General features: G+C 39.2%; 1 protein-coding gene across 1 annotated transcript in view; it reads right to left on the bottom strand.

Moving 5' to 3' along the window:
* The window catches only part of LOC150012810 (uncharacterized), a 199093-nt gene that overhangs the window by 98016 nt on the left and 78836 nt on the right, over window positions 1-22241 (bottom strand). The gene's annotated exons all lie outside the window — the stretch shown is intronic.

Below are 22241 nucleotides of genomic sequence, written 5' to 3'. Positions count from 1 at the left end.
AGTGATAAGAACTTCTTTTAGGGCAGATATAGAAACTTTGGTCATGTAGGTGCCACTTGAGCCAGCTATCCGTAGCCCTGAGCTTATCCTTTTCCTTCCCCAATTTGTCCAGTGCAGTTAGCAAGCAAACAGCCAATTTCATACTCATTAGTTTGACCAAAATGTTCTACTGTATCAAGTGCATGGTCACCCAGAACCTTACCTCTTTACAGGTATTTGATTAGGAATATCTACTGCCGATATTTTGCCATGCATGGACTATCAGTGCTCTCTTTACAACCAGAGATAGTCATTAGTGCATTTAAATCTAATCAGATTAGGGAGTCAGTTCCAGAAACCAATTCAAGAAACTCATTCTTAAGATTCTTTTCCTCTGTCAGTAACAAAATCTGCATTTTAAGGAATTGGCTTATGCCATTGTGGGGGCTGGCAAGACCAAAATTTCTAGGGCAGACTGGCCAGCTGGACATTTGGGCAGTATTTCTATGTAAGGCAGAATTCCAGAACACCTCAGGTTTTGCCCCTGAAGACTTCAACTGATTGGATGAGTCCTACCCACATTATGGAAGATACTCTGCTTTACTCAAAGTCAACTGATTATAGATACTAATTACATCTACAAAATATCTTCACAGCAACATCTAGACCAGTGGTTTTCCACCAGTAGTTTTCAACCAATGTGCTGCAGCACACTGGTGTGCAGCAAGAATTTTTAAAACGTGCAATACCTGACTAGTCAGTGGCACTGACCTTTTGCCCTTTAGATTGTCAAATAAAAATAATAAAAACAGCCAACGCAACAATAGCCATCTGGTGTGAATGAATCAAAATTATGTCTTTTTTTTGTCAGACCGGCAAAAAAATACATTTTTTGGTGTGCCACAGAATTTTAGTAATTAGTTTATGTTTGCCATGAGATGAAAAAGGTTAAAAATTGCTGACCTAGAGTTTGACCAAACCACTGAGCACCAGATCCTAACCAGCGATACAACATTTAACCATCCAGAGCTTCTCTTTGCATACCCCTCACTCCCCATCACCCCTTCCTTGCCTACTAACCTGCCCCTTCTCTTGCTATCATCTCCACTTTATACTTCTCAATACACACTTAAAATAATTTTTAATCTTTTAACTCTTCTAACATTTCAAGATAGCCCCAGTAAGCTCTGCTATTATCTACTTACAGTTAATACTTTCTGGGTGGTGCTGTTTTTTTCTTGATTACTTTTTATAGACTGTAGCTCTCCTCACCCTCTAATTTTTAACAGACAGTGTCTTTAGGATTTCAGGCTTCAGGACTGAGGACAGTAGTAACCATATATTCCAACATCTAAAGTTTGTTTTTCCAACCTGAAACTGCTTCTTAAAATAAACGCTACAATACCATTCATGGAGGATAACAAAGTATTTCATGTTACATAATTTCATTCAACACCAGACTCCAACAAAACTCAGGATTAAGGTTTTAGGGTCTCCTGTTCGTAACTATGACTTGGAGTTTGCACTAATGGTGTGCTAAGGGAGTTCATACTTTCTCTTCTTTGCTTTGATGTGTGTTTTAATTCTTCTCTGCCCATCCTCCAGTAAAGATATGGCTCAGTATGATTCCTCAAGCAGATTGCTTACTTAAGCTCTCTTCAAAACCCAGCTTGGGGGACTGAGGCAGGGGTGTGTTCTTAAAAATGTTCATAAGTCAGTGAAAGGAAAATTGTGAATACGTAAGTTGCTTTTCATGGTCAATCATATTTTACAACCAAAGTTTTACTTGAGATACTGGAATTAATCCACATGACTTTGAGAAGAAAAAGCTCCGAGGGAGTGATTGAGTCCTTTTCTCAAAGTCAATCCATTTTATCAGGGCAGAAGAAACACATAGCCATGTCTTTGAAATACAATTTTCCAGTGAAAAAAGCAAGCTGTAGAGCAGAATGAATAATTCGGTACAATTTTTTAAAATACAGAGACATATACATTCTTGTACATGAATTTTTTAAAGTTCTTGATAAATATAAACCAGATATGCTTCTTAGAGGTGCTAAAAGAGAGACTTTCTTTTTCTGCTATGTTATTCAACTTTTAAAAATAGCTAACAGGCACTATTCTCGTGAGGTAACAGATTCAGAAGAATACAGTTCAATAAAATAAAGAATTGGTAAGGGAGGAGGAGGAAGGGAAATAACAGATTGTCCTTAAACAACATGAATAAAGGCAAGTCTAATTTGGGGGATGTACCCTCCCGAGATTCACACTGACACTGCTCAGCTAGTCCCTTACACAGCGCACACATAAGGAACTGCTGTTGGCCACTTGGCTTCCAGTGTCATCCAGGAAGGTCGCAGCAACAGAATTTCTCTGAGAGCCATGGGCTGTTGGATCAGAGTCTGTTGCCTCACCCAAGAGGAGTAAGGAGGGATTTTGCAAAGAACCAAAGGGAAGATGAACATAGATACCAAGGGAGGGAACATACCAAGGGACATTTCTGATAAAACTGCTTTAGTGGGAATGGAAAACTAACTCTGATCTGAATTCCAGAGGCTTTGTTCTCTTTACCTCCACCTCCCCAATACACACACTCCATATCCCAACATTGGGACGTAAGTGTCCCTTCCGTAGCTTTCTGTACTCTTTCCTCTTCTTCCACGTTCAGGGACAGCACTATGTTGCTAATCACACAACACTCAAAGGGAGGGCCAATATAGGTAGAAGCAAAAAAAATCCTCAGTGATGGATCCTCAATTATTTTAAAAATCGTATCAGAACTTTTCACTGAGAAGGACAGTGAAAAGGGAACTTTCTGGGGTGATGCTAATATTCTGTATCTTGATAAAGATTTGGGTGATATAGGTATATGAATTTGTCAAAACTTGAAAAATCTGTACACTTAAGATTTTTGCAGTTCATTATATGCAAGTTTACATGAAAAGAATAATGTTATAAGTATATTTAACACTCACTAATGCTATGCATGCTAAAGTATTTAAGAGTACCTACCAATATCTGCAAGTTATATTTTTTACTTTTTTGTGGTAAAATATACATAATATAAAATTTACTATTTTAACCCTGTGCAACTCAGTGGCATTAAGGATGTTCATGATGTCACACAAATATCACCACTATCCACTTCCAGAACTTTCTTATTATCCCAAACAGAAGCTCTGTACCCATTAAATAACTTCCTATTCTCCCCTCTCTCCCTCCAGCCCCTGGTAATCTCTATTGTTCTTTCTGTCTCCATGAATTTGCCTATTCTAGGTACCTCATATAAGTGGAATCATATTTGTCCTTTTGCATCTGGCTTATTTCTCTAAGCATGATGTTTCCAAGGTTTATCCATGTTTCACATATATCAGAATTTTATTACTCTTCATGGCTATTTTGTTGTATGCCTATACTACATTTTGTTTATCCATTCATGTGTTGATGACATTTGTGCTGTTTCCACCTGTTGGCTATTATAAAGAATACTGCCATGAACACTGATATACAAGTACCATAGTGGAATTTCTGGATCATATGGTAATTTTGTATCTAACGTTTTTCAGGAATTGCCAAACTGTTTCCCACAGCAGCTGCAGCATTTTACATTCTCACTGGCAGTATGACCTGGATAAAAGAAAGCTAAACCATTCTACCCAAATACTGTTAGTTACTGTCAACTTGCACTTGATTTCTTAGTGGCAAATAACCAGGCTGTGTCCATGACCAGCTCTCCCCCAAGTGATCTTCCTCGGCGATTTAAAGCAACCTGTGGTGGCACTGATAAGAAGGTTGAGGGAACTCCTAACACAGGCACCCTGCCCCCCCACCCCCCCGCCACACACACATACACACAAATCCATCCCACCCCAAGTTCGCATAAAAACTATAAATGAAAACTGTATCTGCCATGGAAATGCAGCTCTGAAATGAATCTCCTGGGCCCCAGGTCACCCCTAGTCCCACCTAGGAAGAAATTATTGTTACAGCTGTGGTGATAGAACTTCTAGAGGTGGTCTATTAAACAAGGCTCTTAGCTACAAGTGACAGAAACCAATTTTAAACCAGCTGATGCAAGAAGAAGACCTCTTGGCTGCAGACATGGTTGGATCTAAGGGTCAAAAATGTCAACAGCACTCTGTTATTTGCAGGATCTGCTTTCTCCACATGGGCACACTCCCTGTCAGGCTTCCCCTTTGATCCTCTTTAGAGAAAAGTATTTCCAGTTGTGTCCAGGGCCTGTGTTGCTTAGCCTTGCCTGGGTGACAAGCCCCATCAGAATGTGGGAATGGTGCACCCACCTCAACCAAAAGGATTAGTAAGGGAAGAGGGATGCTCCCAGAAGAAAACTAGCACATTTTCACCATGTAGGCAAGAACAAGTGTCCATGATAGAGTATACTCTGAACAAAAGAATTAAGATCTAAAAGAGACAAAAAAAGAAAAGGATTTCCAAGCCCTAGAAAGACTGAAACTAATAGAATGAATTTGTTGTGAATAAATGTAAAGCTCTATGTTGAGATTAAATATATGTATTCATGTTAAATTTTATTTAAAAGTCTACATATATAGTGCAAGCACAGGATGAAAGAGAAACAATTGTTTAATGTTACCCTTTAAAAACATATGATTAACAACATGATTTGTGTATCCCAAAAGTTGGCAGAAATGGATTAAAGGGCTGGGTTAAGAAAGATAGTGACGTCCATTTCTACTTCATGGTGTCCTGTCTGTAATATTGTAGTCAGGCCTAGGAGCCACATTTTAGGAAGGGTGCTGGTCAGTGTCCAGAGAAGGATCACTGTCTAGCAGGAATGCCGTCTTTGGTGAAGAGAGGTGCTTATTTGCAGGAAGTGTAATCTGAAAAGGAGACTATAGATGTTATAGAGAGAATTCCTGCTTTGCATAAGAAGGTTGGTGCCTTCAAACAGGCTGACCCAGTAGGCCTCATGAGCCTCCTACAAAGCACTATGGCTACACTCAGAAAGCATAGGCCAGGCTGCAAACATGGGATGACTTTCTGAACAGTCTTGGAAAAGGCTCTTGTGGAACAGAAGCTTCTGAGATTTCTAGTATTGCCAAATTTCCCAAAAAGTGACAGTTCTAGGTAGGTAACAATGAGCCATCTATGGCTGCTAAAGACTTTTGGAGCTCTGGGGATCACGACAAGTATTTCTGCTGGTCAGCTTAATGTACCATCAGGGCACAGAGCAGCTCTTTCTATATACCAGGCTTCTCTTCTGCTTGGTCTCTGAGAGCAAGAGTTGCCTGGGCACCTACAGGAAGGCAAGGCAGCTGCACCGTGGGCACAGAGTTTGACTTTAGCTCTGGGCTACACCCAAGCATATGATGCTATGACACTTCATACCTGCTCAAAAGAAGTTTACTAAAGAAAGGAGTATACCAACCATATTGCTAACAAACATACTGGTTATTTGTTTTCATATTATTAGTCTATTTTTTTAAATTAATAAAATGTTTAAATATGTCTACTGGTTCTATCAGTTGCTGAGAGTGGGTGCTGAGGTCCTCAACAATAACTGTGGATTTGTATATTTCTCCTTTCAACTCTGCCAGACACTCCACTAATTTGCGGCTCAATTATTAGTGTGTACTCTTTTAGGATCATCACATGATGATCCCAGCAAATTAATCATTTTATTATTATGTAATGTCCCTCTTTGTTTCCAGTTTATATTATCATGTTATATATTATATTAATTATATTATATTATACTTATTATATGTATATTATATTATAAATATAGCCCCTCCTACTTTTACTTAACATTTACATTCTTTATGCTTTTCATTCTTTTACTTCCAACTTACCTATGTCCTAGTATTTAAAGTGAGTTTCTTGTAAACAGTGTATCATTAGATCATGGGTTTTTTTGTTTTTAATCCACTTTGCTGATCTCTGTCTTTTAATTAGTGTGCTTAAACTATTTACACTTAGGGTAATTCTGATATGTTAGGGCTGAAGTTTGTTGTTTTCTTATTTGCTTTCTGTTTGTTTTCTAGGTTTCTTATTTCTCTTTCTCTTTTCTTATACTCCCTGGGAGTTACTGAACATTTATTAAGATTCTACGTTGATTTATTTAAAATATTTTGAGTATTATAGCTTTACTTAATTATCTTAGTGATTGCTCTAGGTATTCCAATATATATGTAAATAATATTGACGTTTAACAATTTCTAGTGAAGTGTAGAAAACTTACCTTAATTGAGGTCCCTAGTGAACTATAGAAACCTTACTTTTATTGAGGTCCCTTTACTTTCCCCACTTCTTAAATATAGTTGTCATATTTCCTCCTTATATTTTCAATACCACATGAGATGGTGATATAATTTTTGCTTCAAAAATCAAATATGATTTAAGAAACTCATGAAAGTTTGTATAGTTTTTTATATTTACACATATTTCTACCTATTCTGATGTTCTTTCTTTTCTAAAGTTCTAAGCTTTTCTGTAAAAATATTTCCTTTAGCCATTTTTCCCCCTTACTCCCCTCTACCCAGTACCCCCCTCCGCCAGCAATCACACCCCACTTAGTTCATGTCCATGGGTTGTGCACATAAGTTCCCCGGCTTCACCCTTTCCTATATTATTTTTTAATTAATTAATTAATTAATGTTTTATAACAATAAAAAATAACAATTCCCTCCCTCAGACTTAAGACTCTTTATAATCTTATAAAGGACAATGGACGAAGGCCTCATGCTCCTCTAGCTGCTTCGAGCTGGACATGGTCGTCGTCCTACCTTCCCTTGGGTCCAGAAATCCCTAATAAGAGTGGGGGTGTGGAGGGGAGGGTGGCCTTCCCATATGGGGAAGGATCATGCAGACTCCAGGTCGGTTGGCTGTCCCCGGACAACGGTGTGCTTGGTTTAACAGGCTGGCATCCTTGTTGTGTTCTGGGGGCAACAGATTTGGCAACAGGGTTAAAAGGCATCATTCAGTCCCTAACCACTAGATGACAAAAGGCAGGGATTAATTTTTCAATGTTCCACATTGGGGACAAAAAAGTTTCCTTTAGCCATTTTTTAAGAGTAGGTTTGCTAGCATAAAATTCTTTTAGTTTTTGTTTGTTTGATAGTGTCATGAATTCCCCTTCATTATTGAAGGATATTTTCACTGTTTACAAAATTCTGGGTTAAGAAATTTTTCCTTTCAGTACTTGAAAATGTTTTCACTTTCTTCTGTCCTTAGGATTTCATATAAGAAATATGCTATTATACAAATTGCTGTTCCCTATAATTAATGTGTTGTTTCTTTCTAGATGTTATCAATTTTTTTGTCTTTAGTTTTCAGTAATTTCATTATGATGTATCTTGGCATGGATTTCTTTGTATTTATTCTGTTTGGGAATTGTTCAGCTTCTTGAATCAGTAGGTTTATGTCTTTTCCCTAATTTGAGATGTTTCAAACATCGTTTTTTTCAAATACAAGCATGGAATTCCAGCCCCTCTAACACTACCCTCTCTCTTGTTGTTTGTGTCTAAGGTTCAAAAATATGTTGGTTTTGCTTTCTGTGATGTCCTGCCCTTACTCTCCTCCCTCACTTTAGTCTAAACCTCCTATTTCCATCATCCCTGCTCTCCCTATTCTGTTTGATGTTGATTCCACTACAAACAATTTATGCTCAGTGTGGGGCCCTGTCTTAAAAGGAAACTCAGTATATCAATTCAGAGTTCATAAGAGCTACACTGTGCTATCCCTTTCAGTCCATCTTAATATACTTATATACTTTTTTTCTCATGTGGCTGCTGTTCTCCAATTGTCCCATATCACTGCTTTCCTTGCTTTCTCCTGCACAGATGCTACTACTGTATGCAAGAGGTTTGTCTCCATACCTCAGATTCGGGGATTTGTGGGGACATTATGTTTTGTTTTGTTTTGTTTTTTTGCAAATTTGTCACTGATGTTTGATGCTTAGTTTTGTTTATTCAGAGAGACCAAACAACTTTGCAGCCACTGTTGTCATCTTCTCAGAATCCTCTCCCTCTATCCATTTTTTTAAATCTCCTATTGTCTATTCTTCTTTTTAAAGCCAGTGTGCTATTCTCTCTGCATTGTTTCTTCATGGATGAAGTGGCATCACATGTATTCACAAGTTATCCAAACAGAAGACAGAATTCTCATTTTGAGTAATGTCTGATTTAAGCCATCCCTCCTACAATTTAGGTGACAAGAATTGCAGTAAGAAAAAAATTGTTTAGCTAATCTTTTGGGACCAATAGTATATAAGAATGAGAAGTGCTTTTCAAAGTTTAAATTTCTATAATGACATTGACATTTTACATTTAGACATAATAAAAATAAATATGCATGCAGTTAAAACAAACATATAAAACTCTTGCCATTTGAGACCAAGAGATCATTCTTTCCTATGGATGCTTTTGTACTTTTTTTTCAATGAGAGACATGGTAGTCTCTAGTTTATAATGAATAGAGATTAAAATAAGTATGAAAATCATCTTTTAAAATGAAATAGGAGCCCTGACTGGTGTGGCTCAGTGGGTCACTGGTTCAATCTCTGGTCAAGGCACATACCTAGGTTGCTGACTTGGTCCCTAGTAAGGGCTTATACAAGAGACAACCAGTCAATGTTTCTCTCGCACATCAGTGTTTCTCTCCATCTGTTTCTCCCTCCCTTCCCCTCTCTCTAGAAATAAATAAATATTAATAAATATTTAAATGAAATAGAAATGTGCTTATGAAGAAATTAATATAATATTTGTGATTGAGAATAAAGGATAATTCAAAATCCCTGATTAAAGAAGCCCATTCTTTTCTTTCAGAAATGCTCAATTTTCTATTGGTGATCAAACCTAAATAATAAAAAAAAAAACTTATTTGGCAAAGGATACTAATATGGCTTTATTATGAATAATAATAGATGATATGCCCAAATTCCAAATAACCAAGACTGATTCCCTCCAATACTCATCAAATAGTTTTTATCTTTGAAATTCCTTTCCTCACAGAAACCTGTAGAGTCTTAAAACACACACTGACTTATCTCCACAAATTTAGGCCCTAGTTGTGAACCTAACTTTCAGTCAATTCAAGCTACATAAATGTCAAATAGTTGACTAATAAATATCTGAACACTTTTAAATATAAATGTTATTTCATATTATTTTTAGATCCTTTATAATATGTTGTCAAAATAAATAAATTAATGAATGCAAGCAAATATCAATAGAAATTATCCAATCTGAATGATAGAGAAAAAACAGCTTTAGGGATATGTGGAACAGAAACGAAATGTCAATATTTATGCCACCGAAGCCCCAGAAGGAAAGGAGAGTGTGCAACTGAATAAGTACTTAAAGAAATAATAACTGTGAACTTACAATAATTAGGAATATCCCAGGAGCAAGGAGTCCCAGCCCCACACCAGGCCTCCAGTGCCAGGAAGATAAGCTCCTATAACTTCTGGCTGCAAAAACCAGTGGGGATGGAGTCAGTGGAAAAAAACTTCTAAAGCCCCAAGCAATTCCTCTGAAAGAACCCACACCTGGACTTAATCAGATTCACTTCCTTTCAGCTCCAGTACCAGCTTAGCAGCTTGAAAGGCACCAGTGCCATACAGGGAGAAAGTAAAGTGTCTGGCATCAAGGTAAGAGCTGAGGGACAGTCTTCTCCCAAATAGAAAGGCGGGCCATTGTCCATTTTCTGAACCCTCCCCACACAGAACCATGGAACCAGCAGGTTGGTGCCATATCTAAGACTCATCAACCTGGCTCACACTGTTTGCCCCACCGTAGACATCACCAGAGACTCAATCCCACCCAACTTGCAGACACACCCAAACTGCTTTTCCATATGACTAATTGGTTTTGGCTCATGCTTCACAACTTCCTAAATCCTCTCAAACAAGCAATAGCCAGCCTCAGTGAGCTCTCAGCCCCCATACCTCTTGCTAAGGTGCCCCATGCCCAGCACTAGCAGCAACTGGCCTAGAATCACAGCTTGGCTTTGCCAGGAAATCTACAAGCCCAGTACAAGTAGCAATCATCTTAGATTGCTTTATAGCTCAGTAGGGCTGTCCCTGGGCAAAACAGGTGGGGGCAGCTGCACTACACAGAAAACCCCAGGGCCAGCGCACCCAGTGGGCAACTACAGACCACATTGGAGCATCACTACCCTGCCCTTACACAGCAGATCCTCCACAGAGGACAAAGCGAGGTGGACAGTGGTCACAGCCAGTCCTTGCAGCTGACTAGCCTGGGTAAATCCCTCCTGTTGACCTGCCTACAGGAACCCAGGCTCAATTACAAGAGGAGGGTATACTCACCCCACATGAAGGATGCACCTAAAGTACCCAGCTTGGGTGTTAGGGGAGGCTGTGCCACCAGACTCTATAGGATACCTACTACATTAGGCTATGCTACCAAGACAGGGAGTCATAACAGCACTATCTAAAATAGAAACAAACACAGGAGGCTGTCAAGTTGAGGAGACAGAGAATAATGGCCCAAAAGGGGAACAGATGAAGGTTCCAGTGGGAGAACTAAGTGATGAGGAGATAGCCGACCTAACAGATGCAGAGTTCAAAACACCGGTGATCAGGATGCTCAGGTAAATGATTGAATACCACCACAAAATAAAGAAAAAAGTGAAGTTTATACAAAGTGAAATAAAGAATAATAGGGAATCAATAGTGATGGATAGAACGATGAGACTCAAATCAATGATTTGGAACATAAGGAAGAAATAAATAGTCATCGGAAAAGAAAGAGAAAAGAAGAATTGAAAAAAAAATGGGACAACTTTAAACATGCCAACATCCAAATCACAGGGGTGCCAGAAGGAGAAGAGGAAGAGCAAGAAATTGAAAGCTTATGTGAAAAAATAATGAAGGAAAACTTCCCAAATTTGGCAAAGGAAATATACATATCCAGGAAGCAAAGAGAGTCCCAAGCAAACTATACCCAAAGAGGACCACACCAAGACACATCATAATTAAAATGCCAAAGTTTCAAGATAAAGAGAGAATCTTAAAAGCAGCAAGAAAAAAGCAGAGAGTTACCTACAAAGGGGTTCCTATAAGACTACCAGCTGATTTCTCAAAAAAAAACTTTGCAGGAAAAAAGAGACTGGCAAGAAGTATTCAATATGATGAAAAGCAAGGACCGACAACCAAGGCTACTCTACCCAGCAAAGTTATCATTTAGAATGGAAGGGCAGATAAAGTGCTTCCCAGACAAGGTAAAGCTATAGGAGTTCATCATCACTGATCCATTATTATATGAAATGTTAAAGAGACGTATTTAAGAAAAAGAAGAAGATCAAAATTATGAACATTAAAATGACAACACACTCAGAACTATCAACAACAAAATCTAAAAAATAAAAACAAAAACAAACTAAGCAAACAACCAGAATAGGAACAGAATCATAGGTATGGGGATCATTTGGAGGGTTATCAGCTGGGAGGGGGAATGGGGAGAAATGGGGAATTGGTGCAGGGATTAAGAAGCATAATTGGTCGGTACAAAATAGATGGGGGGTGGGGGGGAATTAAGAATAATATAGGAAAGGGTGAAACCAGAGAACTTATATGCATGACCCATGGACATGAACTAATGGGGGAGGGACTGCTGGAGGGAAGGGGGGTACTGGGCAGAGGGAAGCAAAGGGAAAAGAAATTGGGACAACTGTAATAGCATAATCAATAAAATACACTTAAAAATAAATAAATAAAATAAAATGCACGCACACACTAAAAAGTATAAATAGGCAGTTACAGAATAGCCATGGGGATGTAAAACACTGTATAGGCAATGAAGTAGCCAAAGAACTTATATGCATAACCATGGACATGAACAATAGTGTGGTGGTTGCCTGAGGGAGTGAAAGGTACTGGGTGGAGGAGGGCAAAGGGCGGAAAATCAGGACAACTGTAATAGAATAATCAATTAAATATAATATTTTTTTTAAAAAGCCATTCTCAGAAGAAGCAAAACTAAAAGAATTTGTCACCAGCAGACCTCTAAAAAAAATGGCTAAAGGAAGTTCTTCAGACAGAAAGGAAATAATAACAAAAGAAAACTTGAAACACCAAAAATGAAGAAAAACCAACAGAAAGGTAAATATATAGTTACTACAATGTGTAATTCTTCTTGTCTCTGAGTTTTTAAATTATTTTTAATGCACCAAAACAAAATGATAATATTATCTAATGTGATCTGCAATGTAAGTAGAAGTAATATTTAAGGCAACTATATTATAAAGGGGGTACATTAAGAACCAGAAGGCTCATAAAGCTTCTATGTAATTTTTGAAGTAATAAAATGTTGTTACAGAAATTGAGAAAATGGGACTTCCGGCCAAGATGGAGGCTTAGACAGACGCGCTAGGTCTCCCTCTACAACTAGAGAGGAATACAACTACTTCAAAACAAAGGATAACTAGAAATTCCAGAAAATAAAACTACACGGAAGCCCAACATATGAAGTTATAAACCAGCGGCGCTCTTTGGGCAGGTAGGACGAGCAAAAGGGGGCGGTGCTGTTTGCAGTCGCACCTGGGACAGCGGCGGGGAGAACAACCCTGGCTGCAGTCGAACCCCCGGCAGCTCGCGACCCCAACGCTGGGGAAAGCAGCCACCACATCGCCTTGAACAGTGAGGCCCAGGGGGGCGGGAGGACGGATCCCGGTCTCCTAGCGGAATAACTGTGTGAATCCATCTTGGACCCCCGCCCCCAAAGAAAGCGCCACAGGGCTGCGAAATAGGTCGCGGACAGGCACCGGTCACTGGCTTGTGACGACAAAGCACCACGGCACAGCAAGAAAAGCTGCCAAAGGCGCCGGTCGCTGGGTCATTACGAGTACACAGGCACTGCCCCCTACAGCCGACCCAAGAAAACAAAACGCATCTGTCAAAATGAGGCAGACAACTATAGAAATCCTGGTGGCACAGCTCACCAGGCAACAGATGGAGAACCTGACAGATGAACAGATAAGAAACCTGTCAGATGCTCAGTTCTGGGCCATTGTTATCAGGTGGCTTACAGAATTCACAAAAGATCTGGAAAAAGATGAAAAAGAAGCGAAAAACACTCATAACGAAAGGAACAAAACCACATACGAGACAGATGGTGAGGAAATAAAATCCAGAGTTCATTTCAACAAACTGGAATATGGAGAAGGAACAAGCAGTCAACCAATGCAGCGAGAGGAAATGGGAAGCAACGATGAGAGGATCAGAAACCTCTGGGACAGCTATAAAAGGCCCAACATAAGAATCATTGGTTTGCCAGAGAGCGAGGAAGATGAACTAGAACTTGAAAAATTGAGTGAAAATATAATAAAGGAGAACTTCCCAGACTTGGGGAAGGAAATAGACTTACAGGTCCAGGAAGCACAGAGAGTTCCAAAAAAACTGGACCCAGGGAGAACCACTCCAAGACACATTATAATCAAAATGTCAAAAATTAAAGATAAAGAGAGAATCTTAAAAGCAGCAAGAGAGAAGAAAAGAATTATGTACAAAGGGGTCCCAATTAGACTATCAGCTGACTTCTCAAGGGAGACCCTGCAGGCAAGAAGGGACTGGCAAGAAATATTCAAAGTAATGAAAATCCAAAACGTACAACCATGAATACTCTATCCAGCGAAATTGTCATTCAGAATAGAAGGACAGAGAAAGTGTTTCCAGGACAAAATAAAACTGAAAGAGTTCATTAGATCCAAACCACTGTTATATGAGATGTTAAAGGGACTGGTTTAGAAAAAGGAGGATCAAGACAATGAAATCTAAAATGAAAACTGCATCACAAGAAACAACAGAAGCGAGGGAATTGAAACAAAGGCAAACTAAACAGGCAACGAGAGTGGAAAACGAACTTTAGGTACGGGGAGCATATTGGGGGGAGGTCAACAGGGAGGGGGAATAGGGAGAGGGAGGGAGATGATATAGGAATTAAGGATCATGGTAGGAGGGAATGGAATAGACAGAGAGAGGTTGAGAAGAACTGTATGCACAACTAATGGACATGATCTAAAAGGGGGGGACAACTGGAGGGAGGGGGGCCACCGGGTGGAGGGGAGCAGAGGGAAGGGAAATTGGCACAAATGTAATACTATAATCAATAAAACACATTAAAAAAAAAAGAAAGAAATTGAGAAAATGGATTACAAAATAAAAAACAGAAAAAAACTCTATTCTTTGTTCAAAAAACTCACTTAAAATGAAATAATAAATGTATGTTAAAAGTAAAAAACTGGGACTTCCGGCCAAGATGGAGGCTTAGACGGACACGCTAGGTCTCCCTCTACAACTATATAGGAATACAACTACTTCAAAACAAAGGATAACTAGAAATTCCAGAAAATAAAACTACACGGAAGCCCAACATATGAAGTTATAAACCAGCGGTGCCATTTGGGCAGGTAAGAGTTAAAGAAGGCAAAGCTGTTTGCGGAGCGGCGGGCGGGGCGGCGAAAAATCCCGGAGGCAATCAAGCCCCTGCCGGTGCGCGACCCCAGCGCTGGGGAGAGCAGCCGCAGCATCGCCTTGAACAGTGAGGCCCAGGGGGGCGGGAGGACGGATCCCGATCTCCTAGCTGAATAACTGTGTGAATCCATCTTGGACCCCCGCCCCCACAGAAAGCACCACAGGGCTGCGAAATAGGTCGCGGACAAGCAGGCGCCGGTCGCTAATTTGTGACACGTACACAGGCACCGCCCCGGACAGCCAGCCCAGGAAAACAAAACGCATCTGTCAAAATGTGGCAGACAAATATAGAGATCCCGGTGGCACAACTCACCAGACAGCAGATAGAGAACCTGACAGATGAACAGATAAGAAACCTGTCAGAGGCTCAGTTCTGGGCCATTGTTATCAGGTGGCTTACAGAATTCACAAAAGAGCAGGAAAAAGATATGAAAGAAGCGAAAAACTTTCATAACGAAAGGAACAAAACCACATACGAGACAGATGGTGAGGAATCCAGAGTTCATTTCAACAAACTGGAATATGGAGAAGGAACAAGCAGTCAACCAATGCAGCGAGAGGAAATAGGAAGCAACAATGAGAGGATCAGAAACCTCTGGGACAGCTATAAAAGGCCCAACATAAGAATCATTGGTTTGCCAGAGAATGAGGAAGATGAACTAGAACTTGAAAAATTGAGTGAAAATATAATAAAGGAGAACTTCCCAGACTTGGAGAAGGGAATAGACATGCAGGTCCAGGAAGCAAGGAGAGTTCCCAAGAGACTGGACCCAGGGAGAACCACTCCAAGACACATTATAATCAAAATGTCAAAAATTAAGGATAAAGAGAGAATCTTAAAAGCAGCAAGAGAGAAGAAAAGAATTATGTACAAAGGGGTCCCAATTAGACTATCAGCTGACTTCTCAAGGGAAACACTACAGGCAAGAAGGGACTGGCAAGAAATATTCAAAGTAATGAAAATCAAAAACCTACAACCACGAATACTCTATCCAGCGAAATTGTCATTCAGAATAGAAGGACAGAGAAAGTGTTTCCAGGACAAAATAAAACTGAAAGAGTTCATTAGATCCAAACCACTGTTACATGAGATGTTAAAGGGACTGGTTTAAAAAACAGAAGCTAGGGAGATGAAACAAAGGCAAACGAAACAGGCAACGAGAGTGGAAAAGGAACTGTGGGTAAGGGAAGCATAGTGGGGGGAGTTCAACAGGGAGGGGGAGTGGGGAGAGGGAGGGAGATGATATAGGAATTGGGGATCATGGTAGGAGGGAATGGAATAGACGGAGAGAGATTGGGAGGAACTGTATGCACAACTAATGGACATAATCTAAAAGGGGGGGACAACTGGAGGGAGGGGGGCCACCGGGTGGAGGGGAGCAGAGGGAAGGGAAATTGGCACAAATGTAATATTTTAATCAATAAAACACATTAAATCTGAAAAAAAAAAAAAGTAAAAAACTGAAAAGATACAATGTGCAAACACTAAGCCAAAAATTGACTATATTAATCAGACAAATATACTTCAAAGCAAAGAAAATTACTAGGAGCAAAAAGTACATTCGTCGTCGTCGTCGTCGTCATCATCGGCAGCCGTCCGTCTCGAGAGACGATGGTGTAGCTTCTTAAGAGTCTATCTGCACCGCCGAGAATGGTTGTGCAGTCCGACTCGGGAGTGACACGGTATCTGTCTCCTCCCGTGTTGAATCGACATCTTGCGATGACGCTGGAGTGTCCTCTCCAGTGAAGCTGAAGCTACAGAGCCTGGGCAGGGTGATATGGAGGGTCCGCTGTTGCCCATGCAGCAGACCCCCCCTCTCTTCGCAGCTGAAGGGTCCAAGGGAAAGACGGAGTCAATACAGCTTGGCTTCAGGTGCGCCGCAGGAGTTGCCGGTGTTGACTACAACGTCAAACCGCCTTAGGGACTCCGGCTCCGGATTTTCTGTCGGGGTTTACTCCCTTAGCCTTTCCCTGAAGAGGTATGCCGCAAGGCAGCGGAGGTTTTTTGGAGTCAGAGTTTTCCTTCTCTGATGTGCCCTGACTGGAAGGTCGAACCAGCGACACTTAGCTCGCAGGCCGACGCTCAATCCACTGAGCCAAACTAGGATGGTCTGAACATTAAAATTCCTGACTAATAGCAGGTTGTGGCAGGTAGTCACGTCCTAGGCCTGTAGCTTTCCTGACTAACACCATTACATCATTATAAAGTGGTCAATTCATGAAGACAACATAAGAATCCTAAATATATGTGCACCAAACAACAGTGATTCAAAATATGTGAAGCAAAACCTGACAGAACTGAGAGAAAAAATAGACAAATCCAAAATTATAGGTTAAGACTTTAACTCCTTCAGTAATTGATAGAAGCAGTAGACAGAAAATAAGAAAAGCATAAAAGAATTTAACAACACCATCAATCAAAAGGCTCTATTTGAAACTTATTGAATCTTCCAAATAACAACAGCAGAATACATCTTCTCAAGTGCACCTGAAACACCAAGATGTCCTGGCATATAAAACAAATATTAAAAATATTAAAAGAAATAAAGTCATACAAAAATATATTCTCTGACCATGAGGGAATTAAACATGAAAGCAATAACAGAAAAAAATAACAAGAAATATTCCTGACCTTGGGAATTAAACAATCTTATTTCCAATATTTCAGCGGTCCCCCCCAAAAAATCATATATATATATACATATATATATATGAATGAAAGTAAAAATACAGCATAATAACTTGTTGGATATAGCTAAAGCAGTGTTTATTGGGAAATTTAGAGCATTGTATTTTTATGTTAGAAAGGAAAAAAGGCTTAAATCAACACTCTGAGCTTCTACCACAAGAAATAGAAAAGACGGGGTAAAATAAATAGAAAGCTATAAGAAAGGAAATGATAAAAATAAAACAAAAAGCATGAAAACAAAAGACAAAAATCAAACCAACATTTTGTTATTTTTACAAGATAAATAAAATAAAATTGTAACTTCCAGCAAGACTTACAATGATAAAAGGGAGATGCAAATAATCAATACTAGGAATGAAAGAAGAATTCTAACTGCAGCACGCACAGACATTAAAAGGATAATAAAAGAATACAAAGTCTATACATAAAAATTCAACAACTTAGAGAAATGGTTCAATTCTTTGAAAACACAAACACAAAATTCACCCACTATGAAACAGAATATTTAAGTAGTCTTATATTAAATAAATTGAATGTGTAGTATAAAACTTACCAAAGAAGGAAATCTCCAGGCAGTTGTCTTCACTGGCGAACCTTCCAAACATTTAAAAATAGAATAATCTGTGAAATCTAGTCAAATTCATAAAAGTAGAGAGGAAAATTACAATGGGAGGAGGGGGAAATGGGGAGATGTTGGTCAAGTGTTACAAAGTTTCAGTTACATAAGACAAATAAATTCTGGATAGGCAAAAATACAATATTTTATTTACATGAAGTTTGCTATGACAGTAAATCTTGTGGTCTCACTACAAGAAAAGAAAGAAAGATAAAAGGAAGGAAGGAAAAAGAGAAAGAAAATAATAACTATGTGAGATAATAGATATCTTAAGTAGCTTAATTATTTCCCAACATATAAGTATACAGAAACATCAGGTTGTCCTCCTCAAATATATACAATTTTTATTTGTCAATTATATCCCAATAAAGCTGAGGGGAAAGATTAAACAACACCAATTTGACACAAACTCTTACAGAAAACAAAAGTGGAGGAAATATTCTTTAGTTCATTTCATAAGTCCTATATCAAAGTCAAACAAAGACAATACCAAAAAAACTACAGACCAATTTTTCTTACGAAAATAGACATACACGTTCTCAGAAAAAAGATATATAAATCATATCCATAAATATAGAAAGAAAAAAAAAAGCTGCACTACAACCAGGCATGGTTAATTACACAAATGAAAGGCTGGTTCAATATCTGAAAAATCAGCCTATGTTAATCTTCAATTTTGACAGGCTAAAGAAAAACCACATGATCATATTAGCTGATGCAGAAAAAGCATTTGGCCAAATCCAACATCCCATTGATAATAACAACTCCCAGCAAACCAGAAGTGAAAAGGGAACTTTCTCAATCCGATACAGAACTACAAAATTACTAAGGCTAACATTGCACTTAGTTGCTAGTCTTAATGCTTTACCCCTAAGATTAAGACCAAAGTTAAAGATGTCCACTTTCCCCAAAACTATTTTAACAGTACAGGCCATTTCAATAATTAAAAAAAGAAAAGGCATACAAATTGTAAAAAAAATAAAGAAATTTATCCTATTTGCAATTTTATGATTGTCTACCTAGAAAAATCCCAAAGAATTTATCAAAAAAAATCCCTTAAACTATTTAGTATAGCAAGACTATAGAACACAAGGCCAACACACAAACATCAATCACATTTCTATAAATTATTAAAGAACATTGATTGCAAACTGAAATGAAAGACATAATGTTATTTACAATTGTTCAAAAAAAATTTAAAAGAATTAACAAAATGTGTAGGATCTGTATGATGGAAAATACAAAAATAATGCTGATTCGAAAATCGAAGACCTAAATGAATGGAGAGACATGCCATGCTCATAGATTGAAAGTATATCTCAGGTTCCTAGAGTACTGAAGGTATCTCCTTCCCTCATAACAATTGTTTCCCATTTGAAAAGTGGCTCTTTATTTGCTATTGCTAACTTATAGGGACTGAACTCCTAAACATGAAATAGCAAGTGACAATGTGACCCAAAATATCTACCATGACCTGGTGCAATCTGTTTCACTGAATCAAAATATTATATGGACAAGCCTATTCCTTTGTTAAACAGAATGGTAAATATAAAATCAGACCAAAACAGCAACAGAAGGCACAAGCAAACTGTGTAAGTGGTTCACATTCTCAAGGTATTTATTCTTACTGCCCTCAACAATACATGACCCTCAATACACCTTAGAGCCCCAAGGGGAGACCACTATAAACATTTAGCAGATTTAGCAGCGGAAAAAGCACACTCCTTAGGTTATAGATAGGGCATCTTATGGAAGTGAATGGCTATTGCATTACAACCCCACTCAGGGGAGGCCCTAAAAGGCTGTGGTGAAGAGACATCCTCCCCAATAGGCAACATTTGGGGAGGTATATGTGATTGTCCACTTTATGAGGAAGGAGATGTGCTTTGGCTTAGAGTCATATTGATTCATGACCAATGGCTCAGTGAAATAACTGGAAGGCATAGAAAAGAATACAACTGGAAAATTAACAAGAAGCTCCAGAGGAGACTATGAGATGCATTTCTAGGAACTGTGCAGGGTGGGAGTGTGAATACTCACTGGAGGCTAGTAGGACATGAGAGACTGGAAAACAAATGAGGTTTGTGTATCTGTTTCTTTGGCTTTCTATACTGAGCCATGAGTTAGCTGTTACAATGTCTCTCTTCTTAAGGCCGAAGCTCCGGTTAGGGCAGCCCTTTCTGCTGGATTGTAGTAATACTCCCTGCCCTCATTGCAGGTCTAGTGGTGATAATGACTCCCTACTGTCTCTAGTCACATGGTACCTCCCATCCCTGCCCATGTTTACTATATCTCCTCTAGTGTCCCATTGTTCTTAACAATTGACCTTGATCATAAACCTCACTGGAACAGGGATTTTTCTCTCTTTTATAACTTGCTATTATTTTAGTGTCTAGAATGATGTCTGTCACACAGCATGTTTTCATGAAGTTTATTGAATGAATACATATATTTATGGTCCACTTTCTCTCTATTCGAATATGAATAGCAATACCTTAAGCTCTGAGTACATGTTTGATTTTAAGTTATAGTCAGCTTTGTTTTGAGGTCAGTGTACTGCAGAAAATTAACTGAGCTATGTATTTCTATTCTATACTTTCGGTGTTCCAGAGATGCTGCCTATGGGAGCTGCAATTTCTTCATTACACTTCTCGACTGTTTCCATGCTGTGAAGAAGGTAAGTGACTGGCAGGATGTAGCCACTGATGTGTTGGAGAACTGAACGAAGTACAGTCCAAGGACGACTAGGCCTTCTTCCCCAGAGGCCTTCCAAGATGTGCATGATGTCAGAGGTATCCCATCTCCCCACTAATTTAGAATGACAGCACACTGGAAAACAGTTTATTCTGAATCTGATAGCCTCTCTGCATGAGTTGGGAAAGCCACTTGAACAATAGGGAACAAACAACTAGATATATAATTAGGTTCTAAATCCAGAATTAATTCTGAGTGTATTGTGATTTCAGAGAAAACCAGAAAGGCATTAGATTACTGATGTCCAAGTTCTCTTTGATTTATGTATTTATGGGTCTGATTCCCACCAGTCCTGTTTATGTTTTTATTACACACTGTCAAACACTTCATGTTTGTGTCTTCAAGCCGTCAATTTCTAATTCAACAGAATTTGAACAGCCTATTAGTTAGTAGGTTTTATATAAAACTAAGTAGGTCACTACTGCTTAGTCAAAGCTGTTTATTCATTGATCGATTGATTTTTTAATCCTTCCCATGGGTTTGTTTATTGCTTTTAGAGAAAGAGGAAGGGGGTGAAGAGAGAGAGAAAAGACATCGATCCGTTGCCTCTCATATGTGCCCCGATCAGGGATTTGAACCCATAATCTTTTGGTGTGTGGGACTCAGCCACCCAGCCAGGGCTCAAATCTATTTTATTTTTTATTAGATCTTATTTATTTATATTTTGGCCCTGGCTGGTTTAGCTCAGTGGATTGAGCGTCGGCCTGCGAGCTAAGTGTCGCTGGTTCGATCTTCCAGTCAGGGCACATCAGAGAAGGAAAACTCTGACTCCAAAAAACCTCCGCTGCCTTGCGGCATACCTCTTCAGGGGAAAGGCTAAGGGAGTAAACCCCGACAGAAAATCCGGAGCCGGAGTCCCTAAGGCGGTTTGACGTTGTAGTCAACACCGGCAACTCCTGCGGCGCACCTGAAGCCAAGCTGTATTGACTCCGTCTTTCCCTTGGATCCTTCAGCTGCGAAGAGAGGGGGGGTCTGCTGCATGGGCAACAGCAGACCCTCCATATCACCCTGCCCAGGCTCTGTAGCTTCAACACGGGAGGAGACAGATACCGTGTCACTCCCGAGTCGGACTGCACAGCCATTCTCGGCGGTGCAGATAGACTCTTGGGAAGCTACACCATCGTCTCTCGAGACGGACGGCTGCCGACGACCTTAAGCTACACTAATAATATAATAAATTATCAAAAATGCATGCTATCTGGTGTTGGAATGGATGTGAAGAAAACCATAAACTAGTATAGCATTTCTTTTTTTTAAAGTATATTTTATTATGTTGTTACAGTAGTCCCAATTTTTTCCCTTTGCTCCCCTCTGCCCAGTACCCTCCTTCCCTCCAGCAATCCCCCTCCCTTTAGTTCATGTCCATGGGTCATTAATATAAGTTCTTTGGCTTCACCTTTTCCTATATTACTCAACATCCCCTGTCTATTTTGTACCAAACAATTTTGCTTCTTAATCCCTGCACCATTTTCCCATTCATCACCCTCCCCCCTCCCAGCTGATAACCCTCTAAATGATCCCCATACCTAGGATTCTTTTCCTATTCTGGTTTGCTTAGGTTTTTTTATTTGTTTGTTTTTCCTTTTTAATTCAGTTGTTGAAGGTTGGGAGTTTGTTGTCATTTTAATGTTCATAGTGTTGATCTTCTTTTTCTTAAATAAGTCCCTTTAACATTTCATATAATAATGGCTTGGTGACTATGAACTCCTTTAGCTTTACCTTATCTGGGAAGC

Source organism: Furipterus horrens, unplaced genomic scaffold, assembly GCF_987537825.1.
Source record: "Furipterus horrens unplaced genomic scaffold, mFurHor1.1.pri manual_scaffold_4, whole genome shotgun sequence".
Lineage (NCBI taxonomy): Eukaryota > Metazoa > Chordata > Mammalia > Chiroptera > Furipteridae > Furipterus > Furipterus horrens.
This window is presented reverse-complemented; position numbering and strand designations above follow the sequence as displayed.